This window comes from Plecotus auritus (assembly GCF_963455305.1).
Source record: "Plecotus auritus genome assembly, chromosome: 3".
Taxonomy (NCBI): domain Eukaryota; kingdom Metazoa; phylum Chordata; class Mammalia; order Chiroptera; family Vespertilionidae; genus Plecotus; species Plecotus auritus.
The window spans coordinates 109656705-109674213 of NC_137772.1; the positions used below are offsets into that span (position 1 = coordinate 109656705).

At 39.6% G+C, this 17509-nt stretch overlaps 1 protein-coding gene and 1 pseudogene across 2 annotated transcripts in view; one reads left to right on the top strand and one right to left on the bottom strand.

Moving 5' to 3' along the window:
• Positions 1–17509, top strand: part of TRPC4 (transient receptor potential cation channel subfamily C member 4) — a 497078-nt gene that overhangs the window by 201843 nt on the left and 277726 nt on the right. The window lies entirely within an intron of this gene.
• Positions 5156–5936, bottom strand: LOC308243297 (Y-box-binding protein 1-like; annotated as a pseudogene). The gene has a single exon. The product of its transcript is annotated as a Y-box-binding protein 1-like (transcript).

Below are 17509 nucleotides of genomic sequence, written 5' to 3' on the forward strand. Positions count from 1 at the left end.
AGAATTGACAAATTTTGGAGGGATTAGTAGGAAGAAAAATAAAAAGGCTTTCATATTGCTTAAGAAGGTATAATTTATCAAATTGTTCTAGAAAAATAAAAACAAATTTTCTTATATTTGGAAGACAGAAAGATTTTCAAATAACTAATATTTTGTTTGTCCTAATTACTTGCTAGTGTTTATCTTTTAAATATATTTATTTTTTAATACATTTGTATTGATTTCAGAGAGGAAGAAAGAGGGAGAAGGAGATAGAAACATCAATGATGAGAGAGAATCATTGATTGGCTGCCTCCTGCATGCCCCACACTGGGGATCCAACCCACAACCCAGGCATGTGCCCTAACTGGGAATCAAACCATGACCTCCTGGTTCATAGGTTGATGCTCAACCACTGAGCCAGGCCGGTTAGGCAATTTGCTAGTATTTCATGTTTTCAATTATTCTTTTTTTTTCTTTATTGATTAAGGTATTACATATGTGTCCATATCGCCCCATTGCCCCCCCCCACTATGCCCTCACCCCCCTGTTGTCTGTGTCCATTGGTTAGGCTTATATGCATGCATACAAGTCCTTTGGTTGATCTCTCCCCCTTACCATTGCCATCCCCTGCCTTCCCTCTGAGGTTTGACAGTCTGATCGATGCTTCTCTGTCTCTGGATCTGTTTTTGTTCATCAGTTTATGTTGTTCATTATATTCCACAATGGGTGATATCATGTGATATTTATCTTTCTCTGACTGGCTTATTTTGCTTAGCATAATGCTCTCCAGTTCCATCCATGCTGTTGTAAATGGTAAGAATTACTTCTTTTTTACTGCAGCATAGTATTCCATTGTGTAGATGTACCACAGTTTTCTAATCCACTCATCTGCTGATGGGCACTTAGGCTGTTTCCTAATCTTAGCTGTTGTAAATTGTGCTGCTATGAACATAGGGGTGCATATATCCTTTCTAGGAAATATATTCCTAGAAGTGGGATCACTGTGTCAAATGGGAGTTCCATTTTTAGTTTTCTGAGGAAACTCCATACTGTTTTCTACAGTGGCTGCACAGTCTGCATTCCCACCAGCAGTGTACTATGGTACCCTTTTCTCCACATCCTCACCAACGCTTGTCCTTTGTTGATTTGTTGATAATAGCCATTCTGCAATGTGTGAGGTGTTACCTCATTTTTTTAATTTGCATCTCTTCAATGATTAATGACTTTGAGTCTTTTTTCATATGTCTCTTGTCCTTCTGTATGAGAAGTGTCTACTTAGGTCCTTTGCCCGTTTTTTAATTGGATTAACCTGTCTTTCTTTTGTTAAGGTGTATGAGTTCTTTATATATTTTGGAAATTAACCCCTTTTCAGATGTATCATTGGCAAATATGTTCTCCAGTGTAGTGGGCTCCCTTTTCATTTTGTTGATGCTTTCTTTTGCTGTGAAGAATCCTTTTATTTTGATGTAGTCCCATATCTTTATTTTCTCCTTAGTATCCCTTGCCCCAGGAGATGTATATTGCTATGAGAGTTATCTGAGATTTTGCTGCCTATGGTTACTTCTAGGATTTTATGCGTTCATGACCTACAGCTAGGTCTTTTAGCCCTGGCTGGTTTGGCTCAGTGAATAGAGCACCAGCCTGTGGACTGAAGGTCCCAGGTTCGATTCTAGTCAAGGGCACATGCCTGGGTTGTGGGCTCAATCCCCAGTAGGGGGCTTACATGAGGCAGCTGATCAATGATTCTCTCTTATCATTGATGTTTCTCTCTCTCTCTCTCATACCTCCTCCCTTCCCCTCAGAAATCAATAAAGATATATTTTAAAAAATAAAAAAATAAAAAAAAATTAAAAAGCATTTTTATCCATTTTGAGTTTATTCTTGTGTATGGTGTAATTTGGTGATCTAGTTTCATTATTTTTTCATGTACCTGTCCAATTTTCCAACACTATTGATTGAAGAGAATATCTTTACTCCATTGTATGCTCTTGCCTCTTTTGTCAAATATTAATTCAGCATAATGGCTTGGGTCAATTTCTGGATTCTCTATTCTGTTACATTGATCTATCTGGCTGTTCTTGTGCCACTACCAGACTGTTTTGCCTATAGTGGCATTGTAGCATAACTTGATATCTGGCATTGTAATCCCTCCATCTTTGTTCTTCTTTCTCAAGATGGATGCAGCTATTTGGGGTCTTTTTTGGTTACTTATAAATTTTTGGATTGTTTGTTCTAGATCTGGGAAATATGCCATTGATATTTTAATAGGGGTTGCATTGAATCTATAGATTGCTTTAGGTAGTATGTACATTTTAATGATGTTGATTCTACCAATCCATGAACACGGTATATTCTTCCACTTGTTTATATCATCCCCTATCCCATATTTCATCATCCTATAGTTTTCCAAGTACAGGGTTTTTACCACCTTGGTCAAGTTTATTCCTAAGTATCTTAATTTTTTTTGTTGTTGTTGTTGCAATGGTAAATGGATTTTTTTTTTTTTTTTTTTTAGTTTCTCTTTCTGAGAGTTCATTATTGTTGTATAAAAATGCCATTAATTTATGGGTGTTAATCCTGCTACATTGCCAAATTCCTTTATTAAATTTAGTAGTTTATTTGTGGAGTCTTTAGGATTTTCTATGTATAATAGCATGTCATCTGCAAATAGTGAAAGTTTAACTTTCTCTTTCCAATTTGGATGACTTTTATTTATTTTATCTTGTCTGATCACTGTGGCTAGTGTTTCCAGTCCTATCTATACTAATAAAAGGGTAATGTGCTAATTAGGCTGGGTAGACTGGACACCTTCTGGACATCCTTCCAGACAAAGCCACAGTGGCAGGGGCCAAGGCAGAGGTGGTTAGGGGCAATCAGACCAGCAGGGGAGAGCAGTTAGGGACGATCAGGCCAGCAGGGGAGAGAAGTTAAGGATGATCAAGCAGGCAGGCAAAGGTGGTTAGGTGCGATCAGGCAGGCAGGCAGAAGCAGTTAGGGGCAATCAGGCAGGCAGGCAGATGAGCAGTTAGGAGGCAGCAGTCCTGGATTGCGAGAGGGTACAGGCCCTACCCCTCTGTGCATGGATTTCGTGCACCAGGTCTCAAGTGTTGAATAAGAGTGGTGAAAGCAGACATCCCTGTCCTGTTCCTTTTCTTTGAGGAAATTAGTTTAGTTTTTGGCCATTGAGTATGATGTTGGCTGTAGGTTTTCATATTTGGTCATTATAATATTGAGGTATGATCACTCTGTGACCACTTTGCTGAGAGATTTTATCAAAACAGGGTGTTGAATTTTGTTGAATGATTAATCTGCATCAGATGATATGATCATGTGATTTTTGTCTTCCAATTTGCTTATGTGATATGTCACATTTATTGATTTGTGAATATTGTACCAGCCTTGCATTCCTGAAATAAATTCCACGTGGTCATGGTATATGATCTTTTTATGTATAAAGGGAAGTTCATAGCATTACAGGCCAACCTCAAATATTTATTAGAAGAAAATCTTCTAATAAATTATCTATCCCTACAACTTAAAGAATTATAAAGAGGACAACAATAAAAGCCCAGAGAAAATAGAAGGAACAAAATAATAAAGATTATAGCAGAAATAAATGACCTAGAGACTAAAAAACAATACAATAGATCAATAAAACCAAGAGCTGATTCTTTGAAAAGATAAACAAGATAGATGCACCTTTAGTCAGACTCATTATGAAACAAAGAGAGAGTACTCAATTAAATAAAATAAAAAACGGAAAAGGCAAAGTGACAACTGACCTAAGAGAAATACAAATGATCACAAAATAAGTACTATGAACAACTAAATTTCAGCAAGTTGAACAACCTGGATGAAGTGGACATATTCCTAGAAAAATACAATCTTCCAAAACTGAATCAGGAAGTATCAAAAAACCTGAATAGCCAATAACTACTGATGAAATTGAAGCAGTAATAAAAACAACAACACAACTCCCAACAAACAAAAGCCCTGGTCCAGATGGCTTCACAGGGGAGTTTTATCAAACATTCAGAGAACTAACATGTATCCTCCTCAAACTATTCCAAAAAATTCAAGAGCAAGGGAGGTTTCCAAGCGTTTCTTTACAAGGTTAGCATTAGCCTAATTCCTTAACACTAGGATTTTAAAGTGTGGAATCTAATTCCCTTGAGTTTCTTTACAACTAATTAAGTAACACGTAAACACTTTCTCCTAATTCATTTTTTTCTTCCATAATTAAATATGAAATTGTATGTTCAAAACATTATATAAATTTATCATTTTAAATTATGTTGATTATAATATGATAAATTTATCTTATAAAACAAAATAGAAAATCTTAACTTTAAATCAGACATAGATATAGTTTTTATTTGATACTGCTTTAAATAAAAGGAATAGATTAAGCATTTTTTTTCAAAGAGGCATATTATTCTATTCATTTCACAAAATGTGTATCCACAGGATAAGCAATCCTTACCAATGTAGCTTTTGCCCTACACAAAATCATTAGCGATATAATTTTTAAATTTTTATTGTATATTGGACACCTTTTCTTGGTTCTCAAATGAATTACTTTTATGCTTAAAACTGGCACTTCTGACTCCATGATGACTATAAAATCTGCTATTTTCCATTAGATGCAATCACTTAGGTTTCAATAATGAAAAACCATTTATTTTGTTTCTGTTGCACTAATGCTTACATTTAAATTTCAGTGTTATCTTTTCCAGAATTGTTTTTTTTTTAATTATTTAAGACCTTGATTAATAGGTGCCTGAAGTTTGTTGACTTTTTTGAAAAAAGCAAATTGTAAACTTTTATTACAAATTAAAAATTCAGTTCTTAAAAATCTCAACTTGACCAGATATGAAGTAATTTAAAAACCTTTAAAGATGTATTGAGAAAAACCAGGTGTTTTTGTTTTTTCCTTTCTTAAAAAACACATTTGTCATTACCAAAAAACAGATGTCTTTTGATAAAAATAATAAAAACCACATATTGCATAGATAATGCAGATAGTTTCAGCTATCTGGTCAACGGGCAAAAATCAAGCATTTAAGGTCTTTAGCTCCAATCTTTTGTTCATTTCTTATTGCTGAAATTTCATATTCATTTATTCTTGTTGGATGACTAAACCGATGACGGTAGAGATGGAAACCGGCATTTTTTACTCAGCTTCTAGAGTGGACAAATTCTCAGCTGGTGGACCAGCTGCTTTTGTATCTTTGTCATATTGTGGTTCAGGGTTTTCTGGGCATCTGTGTCAGTAATTGAAGTTGTGGCGGTACCAACGTTGAAGTGGCTGCTGATCTTGGGTCTCATCTCCTTGATTTTCCTTATCTTCTTCATTGCTGTCTTCTCTAGGCTGTCTTTGGCGAGGAGGGCCCCTGCGGAATTGTGGTCTATAGCCCCAAAACATATTCTGTCTCACTGGTCTACCCGGTTCTACTGAACCCTGGTTGTCAGCACCCTCCTTCACTTCTTCCTACACAGGAGGGTTGCAATACTGTGGTCGAAGCTCATAGGGTCTCCCAATGTAGTAAGGTGGGAACCATCTCCTGCTATAGAGCCTGGTCTTTGGGATCACTCTCCCATCCCTCATTGTTTTCCCCATTCTCACTATTCTGGTAATTCTTCTGGTAATTGCGTGAAAGACCCCTGCCACGTGGATAGCATCTATAATGGTTCCGGTCTGCTGCAGTCACTGCCTTGCACAGGAACTCCACTAGGGCCTGTAACATTTGCAGCCTCCACAACCTTTTCTTCTTCAACAACATCAGACTCCATAGTATCTCCATCTCCTACACTGCGAAGGGACTTCCTGGGGTTATTCTTCTTTATGGAGTCTGGTGTACAAATACATCTTCCTTGGTGTGATTCTAGTTGATGAAACCATATCCCTTTCTTACATTGAACCATTTTACTGTTCCACAAACCTTCTTTGCCATGACCTACTTGTCCCCCCCAACTCCTAACCCTAACCAATCCCCAAGGCGCTGCTGATGAAGGGTGGCCCCGACCGCTGCTCCCTGAGCAGCAACCTGTGGTGTGGGGCTTGGTGGGGGCTGCAGGTGGCTGCTGGGTCTCAGCCAAGCTGCTCATAGTTGTGGTGGTGACTGGGGCCGGGTGCAGTAGTTCCTCACAGGGTGTGATGGTACTAGGCCAGCGGTGGTTGTGGGGCTGCTTAGGGCTCTCTGGGGTCCGCTCTCAACTCCCACTACCTATCAAACTCTAGCATTATTATTTAATGGTTCACATTTTCTCTATCACTCATCGCTAAACAAAACTAAGAATTACCAGTTTCTGAAATTATGGATTTAATAGCTTATCATAACCCACATATTCTTGAAAAAATACAAAAATGTTAGACTCAAAACCATAAAAATCCTAGAAGAAAATCCTAGAAGAAGCTGTAAAATCTCACGCATTTCTCATCACAATATTTTTTTTCTGATATATCTCCTCAGACAAGGGAAACAAAAGAAAAAGTAAGTAAATGGGACCACATCAAACTAAAAAGTTTTTCACAGCAAAGGAAACCATCAATAAAATGAAAAGACAACCCACTGAATGGGAGAACATAATCACTGATATATCTGATAAGGGGCTAATATAAAAAAATTAAAAGGATCTTATAAAATTCAACACCAAAAAAACAAAACAAAACACCGATCCAATTTAATAATGGGCAAAGGACCTGGGTAGACACTTTTCTGAAGAGGACATACAGGTGTCCAATAGACATATGAAAAGATGCTCAATGTCACTAATTATCAGAGAATTGCAAATTAAAACCACAATGGGATATCATTTCACATCTGTCAGAATGGCTATCATCAATAAGTCAACAAACAACAAGTGCTGGAAAGGACACGGAGAAAAACAAGTACCACAGGATTTCATTCATATGTAAAATGTAATGAACATTCTGAACTGACAAGCAAAATAGAGACACACTCAAACAGACAGTTCTGGTGGTGGGGGAGAGGGTATTGAGCAAAATAAAAAGAAAGAACTCATAGATATGGACAACAGTGTAGTGATTGTGGGTGGGGAGAAGGTATAGAGGTTCAAGAGGATATAGGGGAGATAAATGATGAGAAAAAATAAAATAAAGAAAAAAACATAGGTTATCTTTTGGATATATATGAAACAGAACATTGTTGTTCTTGAGAGATAATATAACCTTCTGTTTGTGTTTCCTTATATTATATGCAGGTGGGGCAAAATATGTTTATAGTTGTGAATACAAGTAACAAAGGGTTAATTCTTGTATTTTTATTTATTAATTATTTTATTATTTTCCACACAAACAACTGAAGATCTATTTTTACCCTACCCTGATTATGATAGGAAACTTTGGAACTTATCCCCACACCCATTTTTGACCCTATGAGGCATATTCACAGGTTTTCTAAATAGAGGTCAATTGTCTTTTATATGAATTCTTGGGGGAAAAAAACATATGGTAAAAGTCTCTAGTATTTACATTGCCTGTGCTATAATTTGACGATTTGTAATTCTGAAGCTGGATTCTGAAGTTGTGTGTTTATAGTACTTTGTTATAGTAGCCTGAACTAAGACAGCCACAAAATTGTGAAATATCATGAATTGTTAAATCAGTAAGTTTTGGAACATATATACGTGTCCACCACCAAAGCCTGGCAACTGTATTTCCAGTTATATTTCTTAATATTTCCCAAATAATTTTCCTCATTTCCAGCCTTACCTTTCCTGCTTTTTTAGAAGTAGTTTTAGACTAGTGTGCCTCACCCAGTTTTCCTGTGTCCATAGCTCCAATCTTGTTTCATTCAAATTCACACTACACTCTAGGATATTTAATATGTAAATATTTCCCATATTTAAATTATTCTATTAAAATATAAGAAACATTACTATGTTAGTTTTTATTGTGGCAAAATACACATAACATTAAATATGCCATCTTAACCATTTTTAAGTATATAGTTCAGTAACATTAAGGACATTCATATTGTTGTGTAACCAGCACCATCATCCATCTACAAAACTTTTTCATCTTTCTAAACTGAAACTCCATACCCATTAAACAATAATTCTCCCTTCCCTCATGTCTCAGTCCCTGGAAACTACTATTCTACTTTCTGTTTCTATAATTTTGACTATTCTGGGTACCTTATATAAGTGGAATCATATAATATCTGTTCTTTTGTGTTTGCCTTATATCTCTTAGCAAAATGTCTTAAAGGTTCATCCATATTATAACATGTATCAAAATTTCATTCCTATTTAACATTGAATAATATTTCATTATATGTATATACCACATTTTGCTTATCCCTTCATCTATTGGTGGGCATTTAGGTTGTTTACACTTTTAGCTATCTATAATAATAAAAGGGTAATATGCTAATTAGACTGGACATCCTTCCGTTCATCAATCTGGACATCCTTCCCCATGAAACTGAGGTTGGAGGGAAGCCAGCTTGGGTCCCAGGAGCCTGTGGGTGGCCAGAGCAAAGCCCAGGTCCCGGTGCCTGCAGGCAGCCAGAGGGAAGCCAACCCAGGTCCCAGGTGCCTGCCGGTGGCCGGAAGGAAGCTAGCCCAGATCCTGGGTACCAGCGGGAGGCTGGAGGGAAGCAAGCCCAGGTCCTAGGTGCAGAGGGAAGCCAGTGCCTGCAGCCGGGGGAAGGAAGGACTACTCTTGCATGAATTTCATTCATCGGGCCTCCAGTCTATATATATAAAAGTGTAAGTGACCGAACGAATGAATGACTGGTGGACTGGTCGCTATGACACACACACTTACCACCAGGGGGCAGATGCTCAACACAGGAGTTTCCTCCTGGTGGTCAGTGTGCTCCCACAGCTAACCTTCCATGGCCAGCCAGCCCTGATCAGGACTGCGCGAGATGGCCCTAATCGGCCCCAAATGCTGGTCAGGCTGAGGGAACCCACCTGTGCACAAATTCATGCACCAGGCCTCTAGTTGTAAATAATGCTGCTATATTACATTATTTTAAAACCCTAACGCAGTTCTCTATTGCTTATTTTATAGATCCTATGAAATAAAACTCAAGCTTCTTAACAAGATATCTGAACCTGAATTTCTGACTAGCTTCATCTCTCATCACTTCCTGACTTCCATTCTGTGCTCAGCAATTCCAGTTTACTAGTATTTCTTCTTCTGTGCTGTGCTCTGTGAACATTACATCTGTACATTTTCTTATTACTTTATTAACTTGAAATATAATCATTACCTAAGGCTAGATCATATGACTCTTTAAGACATTAACACTCTCCCGATTGGTGTGGCTCAGTGATTGAGTATTGACTTATGAACCAGGAGGTCACATGCCTGAGTCTCAGGCTCAATCCCCACTGGGGGAGGAGTGCAGGAGGTAGCCAATAAATTATTCCTAAACGGTGATGTTTCGATCTCCCTCTCGCTTTCTCTCTGAAATCAATAAAAATATATTTTTAATAAAGATATTAGAACTGAAGCTTCAGAAAAGTTCCCACATGATCTCCCTGTTTTATATCTGCAACATGTACATTTACCACATCTACACTAATAAAAGAGAAACATGCAAATTGACCGTACCTCTGCTACGCCCACAAGCCATGCCCATTAGCCAATCAGGAGCGAGTATGCAAATTAACCCAACCAAGATGGCTGCGGCCATGGAGTGAGCAGGAGGCTTGGGTTTCCCCAGCAATAGAGGAAGCCAATCTTCCCACCCACTCTGGCTGGTCCTGGCCTCCGCTCAAGGCTACAAAGTTTCAATTATAGAAGATAAATAAATCCCAACAAAAATGGCAGCAGCCATGGAGCTGGAGAGAGCAGGAGGCTTGGGTTGCCCCTGGTGGTGGAGGAAACCAGGCTTCCCACCCACCCTGGCCAGCCGTGGCCTCTGCTTAAGGCTACAAAATTTCAATTATAGAAGATAAATAAATCCCAGATACCAGGGCCTCTACTTGGGTCACCGGGGGGTATGGTCAGCCTGCAAACCACCACAGGCCCCTTGCCCAGGCTGCTCCATGTCCCAAGGGAACCCCCACCCTGATCCAGGACACCCTTCAGGGCAAACCAGCCAGCCCCCACCCGTGCACCAGGCCTCTATCCTATCTAATAAAAAAGTAATATGCAAATTGACTATCACTCCAACACACAAGGTGGCTGCCCCTATGTGGTCAAAGATGGATGCCCCCATGTGGACACAAGATGGCTGCCACAGATGGCCAGCAGAGGAGGAAAGTTGGGAGCGACCAGGCCTGCAGGGAAGGGCAGTTGGGGGGGGACCCAGGCCTGCAGGAGAGAGCAGTTGGGGGTGACCAGGCCTGCAGGGGAGGGCAGTTAGAGGCAATCAGGCTGGCAGGGGAGCAGTTAGCATCAATCAGGCTGGCAGGGGAGTGGTTAGGGAGTAATCATGCTGGCAGGCAGAAGTGGTTAGGAGCAATCAGGAAGGGAGGCGGGCGAGCAGTTGGGAGCCAGCAGTCCTGGATTGTGAGAGGGATGTCCAACTGCCCGTTTAGGCCCGATCCCAGTAGTTAATTATATTATAATTAACTAGAGCACCAGTGCATGAAATTCATGCACAGGAGGTGTCCCTCAGCCTGGCCTGAACCCTCTCCAATCTGGGACCCCTTGGGGGATGTCCGACTGCCACAGGGACCGGGCCTAAACTGGAAGTCAGACATCCCTCTCACAATCCGGGACTACTGGCTCCTAACAGTTTGCCTGCCTGCCTGCCTGCTTGATTGCCCCTAACCGCTTCTGCCTGCCAGCCTGATTGCCTGCTAACTGCTCCCCTGCTGGCCAGATTGATGCCTAACTGCTCCCTGCCAGCCCAATCACCCCCAACTGCCCTCTCCTGCTGGCCTGGTCACACCCAACTGCCCTCCCCTGCAGGCCTGGTTGTCCCTAACTGCCCTCCCCTGCAGGCCTGGTAATCCCCAGCTGCCCTCCCCTGCTGGCCTGGTCACCCCCAAATGCCCTCCCTTGAAGGCCTGGTCGACCCCCACTGCCCTCTCCTGCAAGCCTTGTCACAATCAACTGCCCTCCCCTGCAGGCCTGGTCACCCCCAACTGCCCTTCCCTACCGACCTGGTTGCCCCCAACTTCTCTCCCCTGACAGCCTGGTCACCCCAACTGCCCTCCCCTGCTGGTCTGATTGCCCTCAACTGCCCCCCTGCTTGCCTGTTCGCCCCCAACTGCCCTCCCCTGGCAGCCATCTTGAGGCAGCCATCTTGTGGAGGCCATCTTGTGATGACATCCTGTGAGGGCATCGGGCCACATAGGCTTTAATTATATGGGTTTGTATATATGTCTTTCCCCTTTAAGGAACTGAGCTCCTTGAAGCAAAGAACTTATATTTATTTTTTAATCTTTATTGTTGAGGGTATTACAATTTTATCCCCCCATTGTCTCCTCCACATGGTTTCCAGCCTGCTCCAGGCCTTCATCACCTATTGTCTATGTCTATAGGTAATTCATGTGTGCATATAAGATCTTTGTTTAATCTCTTCCTGCTCCCAACCCCTTTTCCTCTGAGAATTATCAGTCTTTTCCATACCCATGCCTCTGATTCTATTATATTCACCAGTTTATTCAATTCATTACATTTCTTACTCATTTATTTTGATTTTTAGATTAAATTGTTGTTATATATGTGTTTATTGCCATTTTATTGTTCATATTTTTATCTCTTCTCCTTCTCTTTCTCCTTTTTCCTCTTCTTTTCCCCTTCCTTCTCCTCTTCCTCTTCCTCTTCATAAAGAATACCCTCCAACATTTAATGTAATTCTGGTTTGATGGTAATGTACTCCTTTAGCTTTTTCTTGTCTGTGAAGCTCTTTATCTGACCTTCAATTCTAAATTATAGCTTTGCTAGGTAGAGTAATTTTCGTTGTAGGTTTTTGCTATTCATCACTTTGAATATTTCTTGCCATTCCATTCTGACCTGAATATTTTCTGTTGAGAAATCAGCTGACAGTTGTATGGGTGCTCTCTTGTAGGTTTTCTCTTGCTGCTTTTAAGATTATCTCTTTGTATTTAATCATTGGCATTTTAATTATGATGTGTCTTGGTGTGAGTCTCTTTGGATTCCTCTTGTTTGGAACTCTCTGAACTTCCAAGACTTGCTTGTAAGTCTATTTCTTTCGCTAGGTAGGGGAAGTTTTTCATCATTATTTCTTCAAATACATTTTCAAGATCTTGTTATCTATCATTTCTCTTTCAGGAAGCCCCATAATGTGAATGTTGGTGTGCTTGAAGTTGTCCCAGAGGCTCCTTACACTATCTTCATATTTTTGGATTCTTTTTTCTTTTTGCTCTTCTGATTGGGTGTTTTTTGCTTCCTCATACTCCAAGTTGTTTATTTCATTCTCAGAATCCTCTACTCTACTGTTGAATGCCTGTAAATTATTCTTTATTTCAGTTAGTGCTTAATTTATGACTGGTCCTTTTTAATGTATTTGGTGTTCTCACTAATATCCTCCTTGAAAGTCTCTCTAAGTCCCTTGATGTTCTCTTTGAGTCCTTTAAAGCTCTCATTAATATCATTGAGCAACCTTATAACCATTGTTTTGAACTCTGTATCTAGTTGTTTGCTTGCTTCCATTTCATTTATTTCTCTTTCTGGATATTTCTTCTGTTATTCATTTGTGACATGTTTTCTTGTCCTCACATTTTGGCTGCTTCCAGGTATTTCTTTCTTTATATTAGGTAGAGATACTATGTCTCCTGGAATTGATAGAGTGGCCTCATGTAGCAGGTGTCCTGTAGGGCCCAGTAGCTTAGCCTTCACAATCATCTGAGCTGGGCACTGTAGGTGTGCCTCTGTGTGGACTGTGTGCAAAGTCTTATTGTAGTTGAACCTTGAGTGCTGTTAAAGTCACTGGGAGGAATTGACCTCCAAGTAGTGAGGACCTGCTGCAATGACAGTGGAAGAGCTGTTATATAAAAGACACCCCTATGAAGCAGAACTTGCTTTAATGGGGCTTTCATGATCACTGAGTGTACCCCTTAAGTGTGTTCTTAGAGCTGTAATCTCGTATGGTCTGAAGCTGTCCACCAGGTGCACTGGCTCTGGGGCTTACCTGGAAGTGCAAAATCAGCCACTGCATGGGGCCACCTGGCAGGAGCTACTGAGTGATCTGTAAATGGCTACTATTTGCATTGGGCTTGCAAATTCCCAGCCAATGCCAAGCTGTGAAGCAAGGCATGCTGGTGCTAGTGCCAGGTATTGGGCCTCTTATTGATTGATATGGCACATGCTTATGTCAACTGATGCTTGTTTAAGATATTTTAGTGAAGCCTGTGTCAGGACAGGCCATACATATGGAAAAGCTGCTGCAAAAAGCTTGTGTGGGGCTGCCAGTTGAATGGGGTGGGGTCTCAGGGAATCTCCACGGTGGAGCAAAGAGTGTGAGGCACAATGATGAAAACTCAGATATGGCTGTCAGCATAGGAACAATGACCCTGTGAGCACCTTCATCTGGGAGAAAGCCACCCAGAGTTCTTGCTCCAATGCCAGACAATCCAGTTCCTCCCCATATGTGCCTTGTTGCCCCAATGCCCCTGCCCAGTGCTGGAGCTCTTTAAGAGGGACTGCCTCTGTGTCACTCAGCCACAATCCCTGCTGGTTTCTACAGCCTGAAGTTACAGGGACTTCTCTTCTCAGATCTGGAACCCTGGTCTGGGGGTCTGGTGTGAGGCTGGGATCCCTTGCTTCCCAAAGGAGGCCTCTGTAGTAGAGATGTCCCTCCTGATTAACAACACATCATGCCTGGGTGTCAGACCAGCCAGTTATGCAACTCCATATCTCCACCCCTCATAACAGTCTTGATAAACTTTCTTCTTTACTTCTCTAGTTGTAGAACTTCTATTCAGCCAGTTTTCAGGAGGTTCTGAATGATAGATAGTTCTGTATTTTAGTTGTAATTTTTATGTTGTTGTGGGAGGCAGTGAGTACCAGCATTTACCTACTCCACCATCTTGGTTCTCCTTGGGGCATGTTTTCTTATCCATTCAGCTACCGTATATCTTTTTGACTGGAGCATTTAATCCATTTACATTTAAGGTAATTATTGATAGGTACTTATATATTGCCTTTTTTTCTTTATACCTACGTTTTTCTCTCTTCATATATTTATTCTTAGAGTAGACCCTTTAAAATGTCTTGTCACGCTGGCTTGGTGGTACAGTAAACATTTGATTTTGTAGACCTTGACTTAATGAACTTTGAATATAATGGACAAAATTTGTTTTGTATGTCATATGAGAAAATTAACATCCTGTTACTTTTAAAATGCTTTTAAACAATATTTGCTTATAATTAAGTTAACAGGTTATGTTTTGTTATCAATTCACTGTAATTGTTAGCAAATTTTATTTTATTTTATTATAAATCTTTATTGTTGAATGCATTACATCTGTCCACTTTTATTCCCCATTGACGATTTCTAGCCTGTCCCAGCCTTCCACCCCAGACCTTCACCACCCTATTGTCTGTCCATGGGTAATACACATATTCAAACAAGTTCTTTGATTGAGCTCTTCCTACCCATATCTGCCTTCCCTCTGAGACTCAACTGTCTGTTCCATGCTTCTGTGTCTCTGGATCTATTTTGTTCATTAGATTCCATATATAAGTGAGATTATGTGATACTTTCTCTAATTGGCTTATTGCACTTAGCATAATATCCTCCAGGTCCCTCCATGTTGTCTCAAGGGTAAGAGATCCTTCTTTTTTACTGCTGCATAGTATTCCATTGTGTAAATGTACAACAGCTTTTTTATCCACTAACCTACTGATGGGCACTTGTGCTTTATAGATCTTAGCTATTGTAAATTGTGCTGCTATGAACATAGGGATACATACATTTTTTTTTATTGGTATTTGGTATTGGTATTTTGATTGGTATTTTTTTATTGGTATTTCAGATTTCTTAGGATATATTCCTAAAAGTGGGATCACTGGGTCAAATGGCAGTTCCATAATTTGCTTATAATTAAATTAACAGGTTATTCTTTGGTTATCAATTCAGTTATTTTTAGCAAATTTTAGTGAGTACCCAAAATGTTGGAAAAAATACTGTAGTATTTAGCCAACATAAATAAATATTATGTATCTACAACTATCGTCTACATATTTAAATCCAAGAGTCATCACTTATAAAAATGTTCTGTGATAGATTAGCACATGATCACTTCACATTGCATATTGTAATTCATCTGTTGTCCCATGTCATGACTTTCTGCAGCTGTTTTAACACATGCAGGCCAATGTTCCAATATAAGCTAAACCACACCCCAGCCATGTGCATTTGTTTGCTTGCAGTGATTGATGAATGCACATATTTACTAGATGTATTCAATATAAATTTAAAAGTATAGTAATACATGCCAAAACTGGTTTGGCTCAGTGGCTAGAGCGTCAGCCTGCGGACTGAAAGGTCCCAGGTTCGATTCCGGTCAAGGGCACGTACCTTGGTTGCGGGCACATCCCCAGTGGGAGGTGTGCAGGAGGCAGCTGATCAATGTTTCTCTCTCATCGATGTTTCTGACTATCTATCCCTCTTCCTTCCTCTCTGTAAAAAATCAATAAAATATATTTAAAAAAATAAAAAAAATAAAAGTATAGTAATACACATAGAAAACTTTTATGTGGAATTAAACTTTTCATACATAGTTAATTTTAATTACACAAACATGTTTACCTAAGTAAAAACAGGTAAACTAATTTGTCAATTTTTTTAACTATGCATTCAGAGAGCGTACTTTATTATATAACTGACTTTCAGCTTTAATGGACACCCCCTCACCTGAATAATCCATTATATCAAGGTTTTACTGTAAGAACCCTTTTAGCCTTTTCTGTCTGGGAAGCCCTTTATTTTTCCTTCAATTTTAAATCATAGGTTTACTGGACAAAGTAGTCTTTGATTCATATCCTTTCTTTTCCTCACTTTGAATAATTCATGCCAATCCTTTCTTGTCTGAAGTTTTTCTTTTGAAAAATCAGCTGATAGACTTATGGGAACTCCCTTGTAGATAACAAACTGTCTCTCTCCTGCTGCCTTTAAGATTCTCTCTTTGTGAAGGCCTGGGGCAGGGGCAGGCTAGAAGGAGTCAAAAGGTAGAAAAAGGGGACATACGTAATATTTTCAAGAATAAAGATTTTTTAAAAATGTTCTTTTTCTTTAGCCTTTGCTATTTTAATTATGATGTGTCTTGGTGTGGGTCTCTTTTGAATTCATCTTGATTATGACTCTCTGTGCTTCCTGAACTTGTGTGACTTTTTCCTTCACTAGGATAGAGTAGTTTTCTGTCACTATTTCTTCACAGATGTTCTCTATTTCTTGCTCACATTATTCTCCTTCTGGAACTCCTATGATGTGAATGTTGTTATGTTTCATGTTGTCCCAATGCTTCCTTAAGCTATCCTTATGTTTTTTTATTCTTTATTCTTTTTGCTGTTGTTATTGTGTGGGGTTTTTTTTTACTTCTTTCAAGTCACTGATTCAATGCTCTGCTTCATCTAACCTACTTTTTATTTCCTCCAGTTTATTCTTGATGTCATTCTTCATTTCCTATTAGTTATTTTTTATGGTTTCTTATGTCCTTTCTTGCAGGAAGCCAATTCCAGCATCTCATAATTACAAGAGTTTCATGAAACTTGGGAACTCAACAAGGGCTGAGTCACATATGTAATCACCTGTTGGAATGGCTGAAAGGCACTACCCCCAAACCTGAATAAGATGATTGTTTGCTGCCAGACAGCTCAGGGTATCTTAATCTACATGTTATTGCCTCCTGTTGGCCAAACACCTGAACAGCTGTAGGCTATTCCCCAATCTGACAATGCTTCTGTACCCTACCCTTTGATTGAAGTGTATTAGCTCCACCTTGCCTTAGGACAAATTGTGTGAATAAAAAGCAAGGGTCCTGAGACAAGGAGAACTTTAGCTCCTTTAGCTGAAGCTCCTCTGACCCCCCAATGCCTTTCAAAATTATCTTTTGTCTTTGGACTCTTATTTAATCTACGCACAGCCTTTCTCCAGATTGCTGAACCCTTTGTAATGGTGGAACAAGATCCCTGGCACTTTCTGATGCTGTTATAATTCTAAGTGCCTGGTGCATTTTTATAACTGTTACTTTGAACTCTATATCTGATAATTTGCTTGCCTCCATTTTATTTAGCTTTTTTTCTGGAAATTCTTCCTTTTATTTAAATTTGTATTTGTTTCTTTGTCTCCCCATTTTGGCAGTTTTCTGTTTGTTTCTATGTATTAAATAGAACTGCTATGACTGCCAGTCCTCATGGGGTGGTTTTATGTAATAAATGTCCTGTGGGAACCAGTGGTGCAGTTTTTTATTTTATTTTCTGAGCTTGGTGCTCTAAAAATGTCCCTTGTATGGGTTATTTAAGGGCCTCCTCTTGAAATTGGATCTCAATTGCAGTTGGCCCATTCATAGGTGGGATCAACCTTCCAGCTGCCTTACTGTGAGGCTTAACCCTGACAACAGTGTGAAAGTT